Source organism: Aegilops tauschii, chromosome 5 (assembly GCF_002575655.3).
Source record: "Aegilops tauschii subsp. strangulata cultivar AL8/78 chromosome 5, Aet v6.0, whole genome shotgun sequence".
NCBI classification, from domain to species: Eukaryota; Viridiplantae; Streptophyta; class Magnoliopsida; order Poales; family Poaceae; genus Aegilops; species Aegilops tauschii.
In genome coordinates, this window is record NC_053039.3 from 478,382,294 (window position 1) to 478,403,311 (window position 21,018).

The following is a 21,018-nucleotide window of genomic DNA, read 5'->3' on the forward strand; positions in this document are numbered from 1 at the left end:
TGGATCCAATTGTCGGCCGGGTTCTCCGACCAGACGACAAACTCCGGCGACACCTCCGCCGTGTGGAAGCACGGACGAGGAGGCCGCGCCACCATAGCACGCCTCCCCTCATCAACTGGACCGCCATGGCTGGGATGACCCACTCCGCGTGCCGTGGCGCCGCCTCGACAATGGGCCACGGCGGGGGTCACGGCATGCTTGCGCGGGCGGCCGCGGCCGCGCTTGGGCGCCGGGGAGCCGGGTCCCCCGCGAGGAGCCTTTCCCTTCTCGGCCGCAGAGAACTTCCTTTGTGGCGCCATCTGTGGTGCTGCAAGCAGTGGAGCAAGGAGAAAGAAGCAAGCAAGCGGGGAAGAGATGGGCGACGGGGGCTCCGCCCCCTCCCCATTTATAGCAAGAGAAGGCCAACCGGCCTCTCCCATGATCACAGGTAATGATGGTTTTCCTTGCATGACGCAGGGACTTGTCAAGTCGTGCAGTTGTCGAGGCAGCGTGGGGAAGTGAAGACGCCCACGTCCAATCAACCGCCACGCGTCAACCGAGGTCGCAGGCTTTTGGGGCCCACGGTGCTCCGAACTTGACCCTTGGCTTCGCTGCGAAGCCAAGCCCGAGCGCACCTTGGGCCCGGGGACTATTGTCTGCGTTCTGGGAACGGGGGTCCCCAGACTTGCCTGCCTGCGGCCCACGGCGTGGCTCAGCCAGCAGGCCGTATGGCCCACCTTCGTCAACAAGGCATCCAAGACCCTCGCGAGGGTCCAAGCCTCGTGAGGCGGATGACACAAGACCTCCTCTGGAGTGGCCTAGCCAGGCAGGCTCACAAGGAGCGGAGATATCAAGGCGCGGCAAACCTCACGAGGCTCTCGTTACGTGAGCCATGACGAATGGCACCAGGCGGGCGCTAGTGCACGCAGCGTCCTTATTTCCTCTTTGGTGCTAAGGAGGCCAGCGCAGGCGAGGAGTACCGAGGCATCAAGCCAAGGTTGCTATATTGGTGCAATGAGACCAAGACCAGGAGGACGGCAAGGCGGAGGTCATCGTGGAGCCCAAGGCAGCGTCACAACCAGAGCTTTTCGCAGGCAAAGACCACTTTTGTCAGGATATCTTGTACTAGCTGCCCCCCTTCAAATTTTCCCGCCGTTGTTGGCTCCCTTCCCGCTCGGTATTTGGGAAGAGGACCAGGGCCTATATAAGTAGAGCTAGCCATCACAGTAGGGGCATCGAGCAATTCACCAGCTCTCACCCACACAAGTTAGCCAGGCACAAGAACACCTCGACCTCAGGAGGCTGTTCTTCTCTTTGTACTATTCATCATCAGCCCCAGAGGCAATCCACCACCACCACACCGGAGTAGGGTATTACACCACAATGGTGGCCCGAACCAGTGTAAACCTCGTGTCTTTCTGTGATGCGAGTTCGTCGAGTTCGTCCGCGAGATCTTAGCGAGCTAGGGCGTAGATCGGTAGGAGGGAAAGACTTCGCGTGCACCCCAGTGTTCGAACCTTAAGGGTTTGCCGGAACCCCACATCCAACAATAACCTCCGAGCGGCCACCTTCAACTCCAAAATCCAGGAGTTGGATCAACGAACCGTCGACTTGTCGGAGAGCCGGAGTAAGTCCTTTTCTTTCTCTGCGGGGGCGGGCTAGCGCACCCGCGGGCTGTAGTCCCTGAGATTCGGGCCGACTGCTGAGCAGTCGGGCCTGATCTTCCTGGCGACTGTTCTTCTTCTTGGTAGCTAGTGACAACTTTTTTCTCTGCGGGGGCGTGTTGGCGCACCCGCGGGCTGTAGTCCCCGAGATTCGGGCCGACTGCTGAGCAGTCGGGCCGGATCTCCCCAGCAACTATTTCTCTCCTTGGTGATTGTTGATGTCTTTTTCATCTTCTACTTTTGCATAGGCCAACACCGCCCTGTAGCAGCAGCTGGGCGAAGCCAACACCGCGCTGCGCGCCAAGGAGGCGGACTGCAGCAAGCTGGCTGAAGAGCATGACCGGCTGGTCACGCAACTGGCGGAGCAGGCGGAGCTTCTCAAGGAGGCCCAAAAGGAGGCGGAGGACAAGGAGGCCAGTCTCCTTGCTGAGTTCGAGACCGAACGCTCTGCCTGGACCGATAAGGAGGCCATGCTACTACCGGCTTTGGCGAGATTGAAGACATGGTTGACGCTAGGCTGCCTTCTTTACTCTTTCTTCAAGCCGCCGGCTTCTGATCAAGCCGGCTTCTTGTTTCTAATTTTGGCTTATTTTCTTTCTGTTTGAGCAGACTTCTTCCCCGGTCACTCTGGTGCAGCCAATCAGGCTATCGAGGCCGATCGTGAAGGACGGAGGGCAGAAGGCGAGCAGATTGCTGCTGACGCCCCCCACACTCTTAGCGAGCAGCTTCTCAGCATCCAGGCTCGTCTTCGGCCGGCTCATCAGATGTTGCGCCGCCTTCAGCGTGTCGGCTCTCAGGCGATCGCCGCCCTGTGGCCAGACATGCCGGCTCCACGCACACCCAGCCGGACTGCCGACTGGCTGGAGGTGGCGGCCGGCTGCCTTGAGGCTTGCAAGGGCTCCTCGGCACGGGCTGGGGCACGCCGGGCCTTGGAGTTCGTCAAGGCGTGGTACCCTGGGCTAAATCTAGCCCAGTTGGCCATGCTTCGACTGGAAGCTCAAGAGGAGCTGGTGGCGGTGGAGCGTGACCTTGTCCAGCGGGCCGCGGCGATCGCCGAGTACGCCAACACCAGCGTCTTCGTTCCTGAGCTGGCTGAGAATGGCACCGAGGCGCCGCAAGAGTGGTTCGGGCTGAACCCGGAGGATGGCGAGGACTCGGCCGAAGTGATCGACTCCAGCGACGAGGGAGAAGACGAGGAGGACGAGGGAGGTGAGGAGGGGGCGCCCGAGGTTGAAGCGGACGGCCAGCCTCAGCTCGACCGCGCCTCCAGCAACGAGCCACACCCGAGCGAGCCGGCTGCTGCTGAAGGCGACCAAGCGGACACCGACTAACCGGCCACTCCACCAACCGGCACCACCGACTCCACCGTTCTGCCGAACCCGTCTACTGCTCCCTAGGCTGCCAATTTATCTTTGTTTTTACCTGCCGATTAGTCTCAGCAAACTTTGTTAATTTGGCACAATTCCACCCACGGGGTGTATTTCAAACTCCTCTTGAATGTTGGCCACGGGCCTTTTGGTATGTAAATATGCTTGCCGGGTTTTATCTTTCCTTGCTTTCTCCTCTTTGTCCTTTTTCTGTTGCCGCCTTCCCTCAGTTGCCGTCTTGCCAGCCGAACAGCCGCTCTGCGGACTGTGGCTGGGTCAAGTAGTTAGCCACTTTCGTGGAGGCAAGTACTTAGCCGATCAGAGTTTTTTAGCGAGTCAAGTAGAAGCCGGCCGGTCGGCTGCTCAGCAGCCGGTCGGCGAAGCAGGAGGCCGGCTTGAACTATGTGTATGCTTTGGGTCCTTAGCCCTTTTTCATGCGGACACCCTTTCTACCTTGACTCCTGCCCGCCGGACAGTCGCTCTGCGAGCTGCGGCTTCTGGCAGGTGAAGGCTTAAGTGTCAACACATTACTCGTCCGGCTGCAGGAAGCATTACATAGCACAAGGCGGCGAGTCCCCGGGTCGACTAGTCGAACCCGGTGCCAGGCGGACTAATGAAATAACACATCGATAGGCATAATACATGTCATATAGATAAAAGAGGGCAGTCCCTGAGCTCTTCTCGTGGGACCCGGAGTCTTCGTACTTAATACAAAAGTTGGCGTGGTACATACTACATCAACTGTAAAACCTTCGAAGGAGGTTTGCATTCCATGGTCGCTCCATCTCCTTGCCGGAGTCGTCTCTTTTGCGTGCTCGAGGCTTCTGAGCATCGATCAGGTAGTGGGAGTCGTTCCCCAACACCTTACTGATGATGAAGGGGCCTTCCCAAGGTGCCGAGAGCTTGTGCTGGACGGCTGTTCACTGGATCAGCCGGAGCACAAGGTCTCCCTCTTGGAAGGATCTTGGCTTGACCTTTCAATTGTAGTATCAACGCAGGCTCTGCTGGTACATGGTGGACCGGCTGAGTGCCAACAGCCGACCCTCTTCCAGCAGATCGACGCCGTCTTCTCGTGCTTCTTTTGCCTCCTCTTCGGTGTACATGATGACCCGAGGGGATTCGAATCTATGTCCGCCGGGATGACGGCTTTGGCACCGTAGACGAGGAAGAAAGGGGTGAAGCGGGGTGACTTGTTTGGAGTTGTGCGCAAGCTCCAGAGGATGGCCGGCAGCTCATCGAGCCAACAGCCAGCCGAACGCTCCAGAGGCTCGACCAGTCGGGGCTTGATGCCGGACAAAATGAGGCTGTTTGCTTGCTCCACCTGGTCGTTTGACTGCGGATGGGCAACGGACGCTAGGTCCAGTCGGATGCCCTGCGTCGTGCAGAACCGGGCCAAGGCGCCTTTGGCAAAGTTTGTGCCATTGTCGGTGATGATGCTGTGTGGTATGCCATACCGGATGGTGATGTCGGAGATGAAAGTCACAGCAGTTGGACCATTCAATTTTTTAATTGGCTTTGCTTCTATCCACTTGGTGAACTTGTCCACCGCGACAAGCAGATGAGTCATGCCGCCGCGCGCCGTCTTGAATGGTCCCACCTTGTCCAGGCCCCAGACGGCAAAGGGCCAGGCAATGGGGATGGTCTTGAGTGCAGAAGCCGGCTGATGCGGCTTGGAACGGAACTTCTGGCACCCTTTGCATTTTTGGACCAAGTTTTTGGCGTCTTCTAGAGCAGTCGGCCAGAAAAAACCATGGCGGAAAGCCTTGGCCACAAACACTCTTGAAGCCGCATGGTGACCACACTCGCCTTGATGGATGACTTTGAGGATTGCTTGGCCTTGCTCTGGCTCCACGCAGCGTTGGTAAACACCAGTGACATTGCTCCTCACAAGTTCTCTGTTGACTATGGTGTACGCTGCTGCCCGGCGCTGCACTTGCCTGGCCGAGATCTCATCAGTCGACAGCTCTTTGTTCACTAGAATGTTGAGGATGGGCTGGTCCCATGAAGGTGCTGCAATTTCTTCGACTGCTAGGACTGCTACTTGCACGAGGGCGGTTGGGCCGGGAGGCGGTGGGTTGGAGTTGTCTACCGCTTGCTGCGTTGATGAAGTCCCCGGGCCGACTGCTGTAGTCCCCGGGCCGACTGCTGTAGTCCCCGGGCCAGGTTCTGAAGTTCCCGGGCCGGGTGAGGATGCCGCAGTCCCTTGGTCGCCTGCCGAACACCTCATGCCGGCTGCTGGGGTCCTCAAGTCGGATCCGACTGCTTCAGGAGGAGCCGGCACAAAGATGGAATCCGACTCTGGCGATGGCTTAACAGACGGCTTGAGGAGGCGTTGCAGGGCGATGCCGGCTGGTATTGCTTGCCGGGTGGAGCCGATTCGTGCCAAGGCGTCAGCTTGCTCATTGTCATTTCTTGGCACATGGAGGAACTCGCACCCTTCGAAGTATCCGCTGAGTTGCTGGACGAGGAAGCGGTAGCTGGCCATATTTGCAACCTTGGCGTCCCAGTCACCAGACGACTGCTGGACCACCAAGTCAGAATCTCCATAGCACAGGATCCGGCGAATGCCGAGTGCATTGGCAAGCCGGAGCCCGTGAATGAGTGCTTCGTATTCAGCAACGTTGTTGGAGGCGGCAAAGTGAATTTGCGGCACATATCTGAGCTTGTCGCCTTTGGGGGAGGTGAGGACGATGCCAGCTCCCGAACCGGTGCGCATCTTGGAACCATAAAAGTGCATTCGCCAATGAGTGGAGTCTGGCGCTGGCGGCAGGTACTGGGTCTCGGCCCAGTTGACGAGGAAGTCGGGCAGCGCTTGTGACTTGATGGCGGTGCGAGGCTGGTAGTAGATGGTGTAGGGGGCCAAATCTATGGCCCATTTGGCCACTCGGCCCGAGGCATCTCAGCTTCCAATGATCCCGGCCAGTGGAGCTGTGCAGACCACAGTAATTTGGTGCTCTTGAAAGTACGGCTTCAGCTTCTTGGCAGCAAAATGCACGCCGTAGCACATCTTCTGGTAGTGGGGGTAGTTCTGCTTGGAGGCGGATAGTACTTCACTCAGGTAATACACCGGCCTCTGGACTTGTAGTGCCTTGCCTTCTTCTTTGCGTTCCACAACTATGACCGTGCTGACCACCCGGCTGGTGGCGGCGATGTAGAGGAGCATGGCCTCCTTAGGAGTCGGAGCCGCCTGATATGTCTCCGTCGTATCTACTTTTCCAAACACGTTGGCCCTTGTTTTGGACTCTAACTTGCATGATTTGAATAGAACTAACCCGGACTGACGCTGTTTTCAGCAAAATTGCCATGGTGTTATTTATGTGCAGAAACAAAAGTTCTCGGAATGACCTGAAACTCCACGGAATTTATTTTTGGAAAATATTAAAAATATTGGCGAAAGAATCAAGGCCAGGGGGCCCACACCCTGCCTCGTGGGCCCCCTGGAGCTCCACCGACCACAACTCCAAATCCATATATTCGTGTTCGGGGAGAAAAAAATCAGAGAGAAGGATTCATCGGGTTTTATGATATGGAGCCGCCGCCAAGCCCTAAAACCTCTCGGGAGGGCTGATCTGGAGTCCGTTCGGGGCTCCGGAGAGGGGAATCCATCGCCGTCGTCATCATCAACCATCCTCCATCACCGATCCAATGCCTTTGAGCTTTTCACATACTGTTTTCCGCCTATTTACTTTTCCGTTGCTACTGTTACAATCACTACAAAACCCAAAAATATTACTTTTGCTACTGTTACCATTACTTCCATATTACTTTGCTACTAAATACTTTGCTGCAGATATTAAGTTATCCAGGTGTGGTTGAATTGACACCTCAACTGCTAATTCTTGAGAATATTCTTTGGCTCCCCTTGTGTCGAATCAATAAATTTGGGTTGAATAGTCTACCCTCGAAAACTGTTGCGATCCCCTATACTTGTGGGTTATCAAGACTATTTTCTGGCGCCGTTGCCGGGGAGCGTAGCTCTATTCTTTGAGTCACTTGGGATTTATATCTGCTGGTCACTATGAAGAACTTGAAAGACGCAAAAACAACAATTTATCCCTCAACTACGAGGGGAGGTAAGGAACTGTCATCTAGCTCTGCACTTGATTCACCTTCTGTTTTGAGTAAGCTTGCGACACCTAAACCTACTTTTGCTATTAATTCTGATATGTCGCATGTTATTGATGATGCCACTTCTGCTATGCATGATACTTATGATGAAACTACTTCTATGCTTGATACTACTGTGCCACTTGGTGAATTTCTTGATGAACAACTTGCTAGGGCTAGAGAGAATGAAACTATTGAAACTGATAATATTGATGATAGTGATGATGAAGACTCTCCCCCTAATAAATATGAATTGCCTGTTGTGCCTGAGGACTATGTCATGGATGAAGAAGCTGCTAGAGCTATTTTTGCTTGCAATGATAGATATGATCTTAAGAAGTTATTAGCTAAATGGAAGCAGCAATCTCTTGATGCCAGAATGAAACCTGACCCTGCTTTTGCTACTTCACCTATCTGTGTTACTGATAAGGATTATGAATTCTCTGTTGATCCTGAGATAATTACTTTGGTTGAATCCGATCCTTTTTATGGCTATGAATCTGAAACTGTTGTGGCCACCCTGTTCACTAATGATGAGAGAACTCGCTACTTTTATATCCTTAAAATATTTCCGTTCTCATTAAAGTGTGATGCTAAGATATGGTTCAACTCTCTTGATCCTAGTTGTGTGTGTAGTCCCCAGGATATGATTTATTACTTCTCTGCTAAATATTTCCCTGCTCATAAGAAACAAGCTGCTTTAAGGGATATATATAATTTTGTGCAAATTGAAGAAGAGAGTCTCCCACAAGCTTGGGGGAGGCTTCTCCAATTACTTAATGCTTTGCCTGATCATCCTCTTAAGAAAAATGAAATACTTGATATCTTTTATAATGGACTAACCGATGCTTCCAGAGATTACCTGGATAGTTGTGCTGGTTCTGTTTTCAGGGAAAGAACACCGGATGAAGCTGAAATTCTATTGAATAATATGTTGACAAAAGAAAATAATTGGACACTTCTTGAGCCAACTCGTGAGCCTATTCCTAAGCCAACTCTGAAGAAAAGAGGTGTTCTATTTCTCAGTCCTGCAAGAAGCAAAGAAATCTATGAAAGAAAAAGGTATTAAAGCTGAAGATGTTAAGAATTTACCTCCTATTGAAGAAATACATGGTCTTAATTTACCGCCTGCTGGAGAAATATATGATCTTAATCCATTACCTATTGAAGAAACACATGTTCTTGATAACCCGACACAGGTAGTAAAGTTAAATTCTCTCTATAGATATGATAAAGCTGAAATCCCTCCTACTAAGTTTGCCGGCCAATGTTTGGATGAATTTGATAACTTTATGGTTAAGCAAGAAGATTTTAATGCTTATTTTGGTCAACAATTAAAAAAAAATGCTTATATTATTGAACACTTGGGTGATTATATGTCTAGAGTTAAAGGTGAACTTAAACTCATTAGTAAACATGCTTCTATGGCTACCACTCAAGTAGAACAAGTACATAAAGCTCAGAATGATTTGCTCAATGAAATGAATAGTAAGAATAATGATCATGTTGTTAGAGTGGCCACTAGAACTGGTAGAATGACTTAGGAACCTTCGTATCCTGAAGGCCATCCTAAGAGAATTGAGCAAGATTCTCAAAGAAATAATTTAGATGCACCTAGTCCTTCTAAAAAGAAGAAAAAGAAAAATGATAGGACTTTGCATGCTCCTAGTGAACCTATTGTTGAACCACCTGAGAACCCAAATCATATTTCTATTTCTGATGCTGAAACACAATCTGGTAATGAACACGAACCTAGTGATAATATTAATGATGATGTTCATGTTGATGCTCAACCTAGTAATGATAATGAGGTAGAAATTGAACCTGCTGTTGATCTTGATAACCCACAATCAAAGAATTAACGTTATGATAAGAGAGACTTTGTTGCTAGGAAACATGGTAAAGAAAGAGAACCATGGGTTTAGAAACCCATGCCTTTTCCTCCCAAACCATCCAAGAAAAAGGATGATGAGTATTTTGAGCGCTTTGCTGAAATGATTAGACCTATCTTTTTGCGTATGCGTTTGACTGATATGCTCAAAATGAATCCTTATGCTAAGTATATGAAAGAAATTTTTACTAATAAAAGAAAGATACCGGAAGCTGAAATTTCCACCATGCTGGCTAATTACACCTTTAAGGGTGGAATACCAAAGAAACTTGGAGATCCAGGAGTACCAACTATACCATGCTCCATTAAAAGAAACTATGTTAAAACTGCTTTGTGTAATCTTGGAGCCGGTGTTAGTGTTATGCCTCTCTCTTTATATCGTAGACTTGACTTGAATAAGTTGAGACCTACGAAAATATCTTTGCAAATGGCTGATAAATCAACTGCTATACCTGTCGGTATTTGTGAGGATGTGCCTGTTGTGGTTGCAAACGTTACTATTTTAACGGACTTTGTTATTCTTGATATTCCCGAGGACGATAGTATGTCTATTATTCTTGGAAGACCCTTTTTGAATACTGCAGGGGATGTTATTGACTGCAACAAGGGCAATGTCACTTTTCATGTTAATGGTAATGAGCATACGGTGCACTTTCCGAGGAAACAACCTCAAGTCCACAGTATCAATTCTATTGGAAAAATTCCATCAATTATTTTTGGAGGTTTTGAATTTCCTCTACCTACTGTCAAGAAGAAATATGATATTCTTATTATTGGGGATGTGCATATCCCCGTTGAGGTAACATAGTGTTATTCAAAATTTCTCCAGTCCCATGTTATTCGGAATGAGTTTGTTAACAAGACTTGATCAACCTTGTTAGTGGATTCCTTTTGATGAGCATGAGATGGATAAAATTAGAAGCACACCCTTCTGTACCCTCTCTCTACTTTCTGTTATTTAGTTGAAATAAAGTAAAAATAGTATTTTCTGTCTGTTTTCTGAATTATCCGTGCAATATAAAAATACCCCGAAAATAAAAGTTCTCCAAATGCCATGAAATTGAAATATGATTTTTTCTAGAATATTTGAGAATATCTGGCACTAAGAACACAGCAGGGGGAGCAAGCACCTGGCCACGAGGGTCCAGGGCGCGCCCCCTGCCTCGTGGGCCCATGGTGGCTCCCCTCCACTTATTCCTGCACCCACACACTCCTTCTTCCTCCCAAAAAAATCACCATCCAGCTCAAGCACGAGTTCTAGCTCATTTTGCTGCGATTTTCGATCTCCTTGCTCAAAGCACCTCTCACAAAACTGCTTGGGGGGATTGTTCCTTGAAAATAATGAAGAGATTTTTGAGGGGCTCATCGAGCCGAAGCTCGAAGGAAAAGCAAAGTGAGGAAGCAGAGAGGCCCAAATATAATCTGCCTCGCACCGCGGAGGTTTGGCCGTGTGAATGGCCTTCCAGTGATTTCTTGAGAGCAGACGGGATTTATGATGATATTTATGACTTGGCTGAGAATGCAGGCCTCATCGACTTCCTCCGCGACCAACGCGAACAGTATCTCTTACTCACCAATACTTTTGTGCAAAACTTCTACTATTATCCTAAGGAATCACCTCCTTCAGTAGAGTTTCATTTATATGATGTGGTTAAGAAGATGTCACTAGAAGAATTTAGCAGGGTTTGCAAAATACCTTTTTGAGGGTAGTTTAGAGGAACCACATCGTAAAGATGTCGACGGGTTTATTGACACTATTACTGTAGGGGAAACTAGGAAGGTTTCCGATGCAAGAATCACTAGCATACATTTTCCTGTATTACGCTACTTTGCAATATTTGCTAGTCGTTGCTTAATTGGTCGTGGAAACTATGGAAACCTTAGTGTTCCTGATATTATTATTTTGTTCCATGGTTTATTTCGTGACGACTCTGTTAGTATGGGCGGTATTATTTCCAAACGGTTAAGTCTAAACCGTACAAAGGGCCCCATCTTTGGAGGTGTTTATGCTTCACGCCTTGCTGCATATTATAACATACCTACTAGGCACTATGAGAAAGAAGAAAAATTGCTGCCCACTGTTTATTTAGATTATAAGAGTATGGCAGCGCATGATTTTATTGTTAAGAATAGGGAAAGGGAGCTTAACTACAAATTGTTCTTTGATAATCATCACCCTGAGACTATTACCTTGCCTGCTCCTTCCTTGTTTGATTTATCTGTAGGCCAGTATCTCGTTCCGCTGGCGGCCATTCACGCCTACCGGAACCCTACATCAGCCACAGAGCCAGAGCCGGAACCACAATTTGATCCTCCACGACAGTCTAATTACCAGTGGGACTCGGAGGCAATTGCCAACTAGTGGCAATCCGAGGCTTCTTCTCAGTACGACCCCAACTACAACTATGGATATCCGCCAGGCCATCTGTGGCAATAAACCAACTTAGGCCAAAAGCCTAAGCTTGGGGGAGTACGTATTTCCCACCGACATTACATTTATGTTCACACACTCATTGCTAGATGTCGGTGCTCATACTTTTTCACTGTAATATCCATGCTAGTTTATTTTCCTTTTTATGCTTTCTTCTTGTGTGTTTAATAAACCTTAAGAAAACCAAAAAAAATAGTATTAGCTTTTAGTTAGTTTACTTTTCTTGCTGTAGTAGTAATAATTAAAAGAAAACCCAAAAAGATTTCTTGTTCTTCTTTTGCTTGTTGGGAGCTTTCTCGTGTAAATAGTTTTATTTCTTTTCTTTTCTTTGGGGGTTAGGAGAAGACCATAATTAAATTGTTGAAGTGGCTCTTATATGCATTATTGTTGATTTAACCAAGAGCCCATATTGCCTTGTCTTCTCCTGTTTATTGAATGCTCACAGATTCCAGCTTAGTCCAATGCACGTGCACTATTATTATTTTTCACATCATTCGGTCGTGCAAGTGAAAGGCAATTATGACGATATATGATGGACTGATTGAGATAAGAGAAGCTGGTATGAACTCAACATCTCTTGTTTTTGTAAATATGATTTGTTCATGGTTCTTGATTCAGCCTATTATGAATAAACATGTTTGCAATGACAATTAGAGATCATAGTTGCTCGTGCCATGCTTGATTAGCTATGAGTTATAATGGTTTACCTTGCGTGCCAACATGCTATTAAAATGGTTGTGATGTGGTATAGCGGGGTGGTATCCTCCTTCGAATGATTTAAGTGACTCGACTTGGCACATGTTCACACATGTAGTTGAAACAAATCAACATAGCCTTCACGATATTTATGTTCATGGTGGATTATATCCTACTCATGCTTGTACTCAATGTTTATTAATTTTAATGCATGTTCATGATTGTTGTCGCTCTCTAGTTGGTCGCTTCCCAGTCTTTTTCTAGCCTTCACTTGTACTAAGCGGGAATACTGCTTGTGCATCCAATCCCTTAAACCCCAAAGTTATGCCATATGAGTCCACTATACCTTCCTATATGCGGTATCTACCTGCCGTTCCAAGTAAATTTGTATGTGCCAAACTCTAAACCTTCAAATGAAATTCTGTTTTGTATGCTCGAATAGCTCATATATCAACTAGGGTTGTCCGTATCTTCCATGCTAGGCGGGTTATTCTCAAGAGGAGTGGACTCTGCTCCTCACTCACGAGAAAATGGCTGGTCACCGGGATGCCCAGTCCCATGCTTTATGCAAATTAAATCAAAATAATTGCAAACAAAACTCCCCCGGGGCTGTTGCTGGTTGGAGGCACTCGTTGTTTCGAGCAAGCCATGGATTGATGCTTGTTGGTGGAGGGGGAGTATAAACTTTACCATTCTGTTTGGGAACCTCCTATAATGTGTGTAGCATGGAAGATATTGCCATCACTTGGTTGTTATGTTGACAATGAAAATATGCTGCTCAAAATATTATTTATCTCTATTTCAAAATCGAGCTCTGGCACCTCTACAAATCCCTGTTTCACTAGGCGAAGGGCCTACCTATTTACTTTTATGTCGAGTCATCACCCTCTTATTAAAAAGCACCAGCTGGAGAGCACTGCTGTCATTTGCATCCATTACTATTAATTTATATTGGGTATGACTATGACTGGATCTCTTTTACCATGAATTACAATGTTTAGTCAGTCCTTGATCTTTAAAGGTGCTCTGCGTTTATGTCTTGTGGTCTCAGAAAGGGCTAGCGAGATACCATCTTATTATATCATATTATGATTGTTTTGAGAAAGTGTTGTCATCCGAGATTTATTATTATTGCTCGCTAGTTGATTATGCCATTGATATGAGTAAATATGAGACCTAAGTGTTATTGTGAATATGGTTAGTGTAACGCCCACGTTGCGGCTATATCTCCCACGTGTCGAGGCACGACTTAGAGGCATAACCGCATTGTGGTTTTGTCGCAAGAAGGGTCATCTTCACACAATCCCATGTAATGAACAAGAATGGGATAAAGAGTTGGCTTACAATCGCCACTTCACACAATACATAAATATAATTCATACATCATCCAAAATACACACATAGACCGACTACGGCCAAGATTCAAATGAAAATAAGATAACCCCAAATGCTAGATCCCCGATCGTCCCAACTGGGCTCCACTACTGATCATCAGGAAAAGACACATAGTAACGTCCATGTTCCTCATCGAACTCCCACTTGAGATCGATCCCATCATCTGCACTGCCATCGTCGGCACCTGCAACTGTTTTGGTAGAATCTGTGAGTCACGAGGACTCAGCAATCTCACACCCGCGAGATCAAGACTATTTAAGCTTATAGGGAAGGATGGTATAATGAGCTGGAGCTGCAGCAGGCATAAAGCATATATGGTGGCTAATGTACGCAGAAGAGAGCGAGAAGAGAAGCAACGGAACGGTCGTCATCTAGTTATGACCAAGAAGTGATCCTGAACTCCTACTTACGTCATTCATAACTCAAACCGTGTTCACTTCCCGGACTCCGCCGAGAAGAGACCATCACGGCTACACACACGGTTGATGTATTTTAACTGGGTCAAGTGTCGAGTTCTCTACAACCGGACATTAACAAATTCCCATCTGCCTCATAACCGCGGGCACGGCTTTCGAAAGATAATACCCTGCAGGGGTGTCCCAACTTAGCCCATCATAAGCTCTCACAGTCAACGAAGGATAAACCTTCTCCCGGAAAGACCCGATCAGTCTCGAAATCCCGGTTTACAAGACATTTCGACAATGATAAAACAAGACCAGCAAAGCCGCCCGAATGTGCCGACAAATCCCGACAGGAGCTGCACATATCTCGTTCTCAGGGCACACCGGATGAGCAGTCCGTACAACTAAAACCAATCCTCGAGTTTCCCCAAGGTGGCGCTGCAAAGGGCTCTAATTTGGTCCAGCACTCAGAGGAACACTGGCCCGGGGGTTTAAATAAAGATGACCCTCGGGCTCGCGAAAACCCGGGGGAAAAGGCTTAGGTGGCAAATGGTAAAACCAAGGTTGGGCCTTGCTGGAGGAGTTTTATTCAAGGCGAACTGTCATGGGGGTCCCATAAATCACCCAACCGCGTAAGGAACGCAAACTCAAGGAACATAATACCGGTATGACAGAAACTAGGGCGGCAAGAGTGGAACAAAACACCAGGCATAAGGCCGAGCCTTCCACCCTTTACCAAAAATATATAGATGCATTAATTAAATAAGAGATATTGTGATATCCCAACATATCTGTCGGGGATATACCCCGCGGTATGACCCGGCCGGAAGTATGACCCGGCCGGACTTGGCGCTTCATCGTAACCCGCCGGAGGATTGGCGACTCATGGGTCTGGCGGTTCACTGGTGTGACGACTCACGAGCCTGGCGACTTAATAATGGCCCCGACGGCGGGTCAGACAGATGACAAGGGCCCAAGGCCCAGAAGGCTGGCTCATGTTATGGTGGGCCGGCTTAAGAGGAAAGCGTAAGGAATATTTCCTTGCAAAGGAAGCAAGACTAGGACTCCACTTGTAATTGAGTAGTCCTAAAACTACTAGGACTAGTCATGTAACCCGCCCCTTCAACTTATATAAGGAGGGGCAGGGCTCCCCAGAGAGGGACAAGGAACAAGAAACAATCTTTAGGGCAAGACACAAAGAGCCGGCTTACCGGTGATTCACTCATGATCATAATGAGACCTAGCCTCAAACAGCATGTAGGGTTATTACCGTATGATGTTTCCCGGGGCCCGAAGCTGTCTAAACCCTTGTCTTGTGCGTTGATCCACCCTGCGACTCCTCGATTCCGCTCAACCCCTCTCAAGCTACTACATAGATGCGCTGGCCTCACAACTAAGTCCTCACCCTAGGACATCTGCCGTGACAATTCCACGACAGTTGGCGCCCACCGTGGGGCCTGCGCATGGAGGTGATGAGTTCTTGGCGGGATATCTCACAGGGATCGAGAAGTTTGCGATTGTTTAGATGAAGAAGAATCATTACGGAAGGAGTTGTATTGTCTAGAAGGCGAGCAATCAGATCTAACATCAATCTGAGGTTCAAAAGAAACTACGGTTACACGTCCGTGCGCCGCTGCAAGTTGCGAGTTCGAGGAGGTAGAATTTCTTCTACACTATCAATTTGTGTGGCGGCCGTGTCCGAAGTGCTACGGCGTCTTTCCTGTCCACAAGCAATGTAGAGGATTTAATCCGAAAGCTACGAGCGACTCAATCCGTCAAGTTGCCGTGGGCTAAAGGCGATTCTGGTACTGCCTTCAATGCATGGCGTCTCACCTTGCGGCGGTTTTCAAAGGGAAAAGCTATCTATCGCTGCTCCAATGTTTTCCATCAAACTTCTGACATATTGTTTCCAAAAACAAAGATGTTGCATATATAAGTAGCTGGAACACAGTGCTTGAAAAAAAAGGAGGAGAAGGAAAATAAGAAAGAGAAGGAAAGAGGACCACGACCCGGAAGTGGATGTATCTACGGAGTACTACTACTAATTTTACACGAGCATGTATGGCTAGCAAGAAATCAGATCGGTCAAACCTGATGGAACAAAGTAACTACTACTACAAGCCGGAGAATGACGAGGATTCAGACTCGGCCACAGCCGCGGCTGTACATCGCCGGCGCGTCTTCATGGCCGGGCCTCGCCTCCAAGCCGCCGTTCGTCTTCAAACCGTCCGCTCGCCAGCAACGCGTGACCCGCCCGCGCTAGTTCTACCACGCCCCGCCTCTGCCTCTGCATAAGGATGGGCTCCAAAGAAAGACTTGATACAAAGTGTGATCAGCTTATACGCGGTGCGGAAGATGTGTTCAAGGACTGGAAAAACTAGGCCCAGGATGGTCTGTTCCTCTGCCAAAAAACAGTGGTTGTAAATCAGTTGTTTCCACCACGGCGGTCACCATGGTGCGTTCGAATCGCCCTCACCGCCGTGCTTCTAAACCGGTGCTCTGAATCGCCACCGTCGCTGAGCCACCACTCTCCGCGGCCGCGCCTCACCGGCTGTCCGCCTCCGACACACAGCCTTGCAGCTGCTGCTCACCTCCGCGGATGTGGTTTCAAGACGCAGTCGCTAACTCACCATCACGACCGAATTGAATCGCCGCTTCGCCAAGTCACCTTTGCCGGCTCTGGCCTCTGTTGCGGGCTGCCCGTTTCCTGTGTTGTTCCAAATTGGCTGCATTGCAGCCGACGCCTGCACTGCGCCTCAACCCGCCACCACGCGTTGACCAGGCCTGCCATCGCCACCACAGCGCCGAGCCGCTGCTATACTGAAGCTGCGCTCGCCTCGCGCTGTTCCATTATGGCAAACCGCTTCTGTCTCTACGACAAACCGCTTCTGTCTCTACGAGAAACCGCTTCAAGCGGGCTCACCATCCATTGCTAGCCGCCGCCGAGTCAAGTCGCCGCGCCTCCGGCTGTTTTAAGTCGCTGACCGCCGTCTCAAGCTGAGAGCCGCTATAGCTGATCCGTCGGCCCTGCATTTGATTTCTACTGTGCGTGGCTGCAGCCTCAAAGCAAGATTATTGTTGAAAATGGATGAGATGGTGGAGAAGCCATTGAATTAATCGACGCAATGGTCGTTAGTAAAGCCAAGTTCGTGCTTCAGCTTAAATTGCCTTTGTGTTGAACCACCGGAGCCACATTGAGTCACTGCTGCTACATTGAGCCGCTGGGGCTATATTGAGTCGCCGGTCTGCCTGAACCGGCGAAATTATATTGAGTTGCCTCTGACGCGACATACAGATCATCTGTCATTCACAAACATCAGGTGATATCTATCTGAACTTATCTTATGAAACACTTATTGTTTTTTGTCAAAGAACAATTACTCTGCCCTGTAACATTTTTACACAGGACAATTGTTTATGCCATTATACCACGGATGCACGTTCGGCTTTGCCGCACAGCTTCACGGACATGTGTGTTGCGGTCCGTTTTACATCGACACGTCGGCCGACTTGTCTGTCCGCGCCGCCTTACAACGCCAGGGACGACTCGCCCGTCCGCTCTCGCGGCCGGTTCACGCGTCTGCGCCGGCTTCCAACGAGGAGGACAACTTGCTCGTCCGCACCGGCATACAACACCGCGGCCGACTCAGCCATAGTTGATTTCAGCTTCACCATGGTGATCGTCAACTCCGCGGTGATAATTAGTGACCTGATGTATCAGGTGAAATCCATCCAGTATATTTTATATTATATATTGCTTTCTTTAAAAGAGCAATTACTCTGGCTTGCAAGTTCTCCAGTGCAGGACAAGTTATATCATTGAGATGTTGAATGACTCATACCGGTTTATATCACGGTCAAATATGGAGTCTCAAGCCAACTCCTCGAGTAGTCTTAAGACTCGGGGGCTACAATGACATGACTCGGGAGCTCCGGGTCATTGGAGGGAATGATAACCCGGTCCCGGAGGACACCGCCATATTGATGAAAATTTAAAGGCCGTCAGAAAATTGTCGGTTCAAAATAAAGATTCCGGTTTAAAATACGGTTCAAGAGACATCTCTCTCCCGCAAAGCTTTGAAGCTCTCAAATCCGGTTCAAACATCCGGCTCAAGGTAAATTTGTCTCTTACAATGCTTTTAAGCTCTCAAATCCAGTTTAAAGTTCCGGTTCAAAAAGAATTAATCTCTCGCAAGTTCGAGTGCTCAAACAAATTAAGGGTTGCCACCCTTTACCAAAAATATATAGATGCATTAATTAAATAAGAGATATTGTGATATCCCAACATATCTGTCGGGGATATACCCCGCGGTATGACCCGGCCGGAAGTATGACCCGGCCGGACTTGGCGCTTCATCGTAACCCGCCGGAGGATTGGCGACTCATGGGTCTGGCGGTTCACTGGTGTGACGACTCACGAGCCTGGCGACTTAATAATGGCCCCGACGGCGGGTCAGACAGATGACAAGGGCCCAAGGCCCAGAAGGCTGGCTCATGTTATGGTGGGCCGGCTTAAGAGGAAAGCGTAAGGAATATTTCCTTGCAAAGGAAGCAAGACTAGGACTCCACTTGTAATTGAGTAGTCCTAAAACTACTACGACTAGTCATGTAACTCGCCCCTTCAACTTATATAAGGAGGGGCAGGGCTCCCCAGAGAGGGACAAGGAACAAGAAACAATCTTTAGGGCAAGACACAAAGAGCCGGCTTACCGGTGATTCACTCATGATCATAATGAGACCTAGCCTCAAACAGCATGTAGGGTTATTACCGTATGATGTTTCCCGGGGCCCGAAGCTGTCTAAACCCTTGTCTTATGCGTTGATCCGCCCTGCGACTCCTCGATTCCGCTCAACCCCTCTCAAGCTACTACATAGATGCGCTGGCCTCACAACTAAGTCCTCACCCTAGGACATCTGCCGTGACAATTCCACGACAATATCCATGTTCCAACATGGAACAAACTTCAACTTCACCTGCAACTAGCAACGCTATAAGAAGGGCTGAGCAAAGCGGTAACTTAGCCAAACAACGGTTTGCTAGGAAGGAAGGTTAGAGGCTGACATGGCAATATGGGAGGCATGATATAGCAAGTGATAGGTAGCGCAGCATGGCAATAGAACGAACAACTAGCAGAAGCAAAGATAGAAGTGATTTCGAGGGGTGGTCATCTTGCCTGCAAGATTCTCAGAGTTGTCGAAAGCTTGATCCTCGTAAGCGTACTCAACAGGTTCCTCGTTCACGAACTCGTCTCCCGGCTCTACCCAAGACAAGAACACAAGCAACGGAACCACAATCAATCACGAGAAATGCACAAGCAACATGATGCAAAACATGTATGATATGCGAGATATGATATGCGATGCATATGCGTGCTCCGGAAGGAAAAATGATGAACAAGGAAGTAACTTGGCAAACCAAGCATTCCACTGGAAAGATGACATGATTTCGGTCGAAATCGATATAAAGATCACCGGAAACGGATGCACGGTTTGCAAATGGCAAGCAAAACAAGAATGACACGAATCTGCGATTAACAGCATGATAGCACTTAAAATGCAATAAGCAACAATGCTACAACACTGTAACATAGGAACAAATCATATGGCAGCAATCTACAGCAGATGCTTGACAAAAGATGAACACTGAGCTACGGCTAGATCACAACATATCAAGCTCAAACAAGCATGGCAAAAGTGCAAAAGAAATCAGGTTCACAGACTTGGTGAAATTACTGGACATGGCAGAAAACAGCATCAGGTAGCAATGTTCAGAGCACAAAATCAACATGCTACAGAAATTTAACATGGCAACACAAGGCATGGAAGTGTTCTAACAAATGCATATGACAAACGTCCCTTAATGACCATAAGCCAAAAAGGACCAGAAGATATGATGGCAACCTTGTAAACATAGCAAGTTTCGTTAACAGGTTCCAGACTTAACAGAAAACAGAGCATGGCAGAAACAATAATATGAAGGCCTCTTGGTGAGCTTGATGAACTCACCACAAAGCAATGCATGACAAAACAAGCATAACTACAGAAAGAGGCAAGTTTATGAAGCTATCCATGGCAAGAAAAAAAAGCATAGCATGTATGGATCAACTACAATAAGCTTGGCAAAATTGAATATCATGTTAACAATCTGCCAGAAATATTTTATAGCAAAATTATGGCAAGATTGAGTCATGCTATGGCACTCAATAATTGCAAACAAGGGCAGGAATGGATCAACTACAACAATAGCTACAAAAAATCCTTACTGAACATCTCCAAAATATGCATGGATCTCACTGTAGCATCAAGTTTACATGGTAACAAAATAACAGTAGAAATCACCAAGTCCCTGAAATAAGAAACATTACGGAGCCTAGTTTGCATGCTTGTGCTAGTCACCACAGAGGTCACAAAAATACATGGCATACCCCACTGGAAAGATGGCATGGCATACAACAAAACACATGTAGAGCTCATGCCCATAAGATGCACAGATTAAATGATACAAAAATGACAAATCTCCAAGTTCTGTTAAGAACCAGCAGATAACAGCAACTAGCACTCTTGCACCAGAGATTTGGGCATCAAGATGGCCTCTAATGAACATGGTGCAATTGAACAAAATGAAGAGCATCACCAGGCGAACAATCCGATATATTACACGCGTGAAACGGAGCTATATGCAGAGAGTTATGCCATGATGAACAGGGGCACATGCTGAGAAAAGTTAAAGATCAACCTCGTTCGATCTTCTGGATCTTCTGGATCCAGATCGGGGCTCTGCCTCGATGGAGCTCGCCAGCGACGGGAGAGGAGAGGGAGGAGGAGGCGGCCGCCGTCGGGGGAAGAGGCGGCGGCGGAGGACGCAGAGGCGGCGCGGTGGCGCGGCGGCGTCGGCGAGCGGCTGGGCTGGCGGAGCACGGCGGGCGGCGGCGGCGGGGCACGGCGGCGAGGTCGCCGGCCGGCGAGGCGGCGCGGGGCGGCGGGTCGCGCGGGGCGCTCGGGCCCGGGAGGGCCTCCCGCGGGCTCGGGCGGGCCGGCGGCGGCTGGCTGCGGGGAGCGCCACGTGGCGGCGGCGGACTGGCTGGGC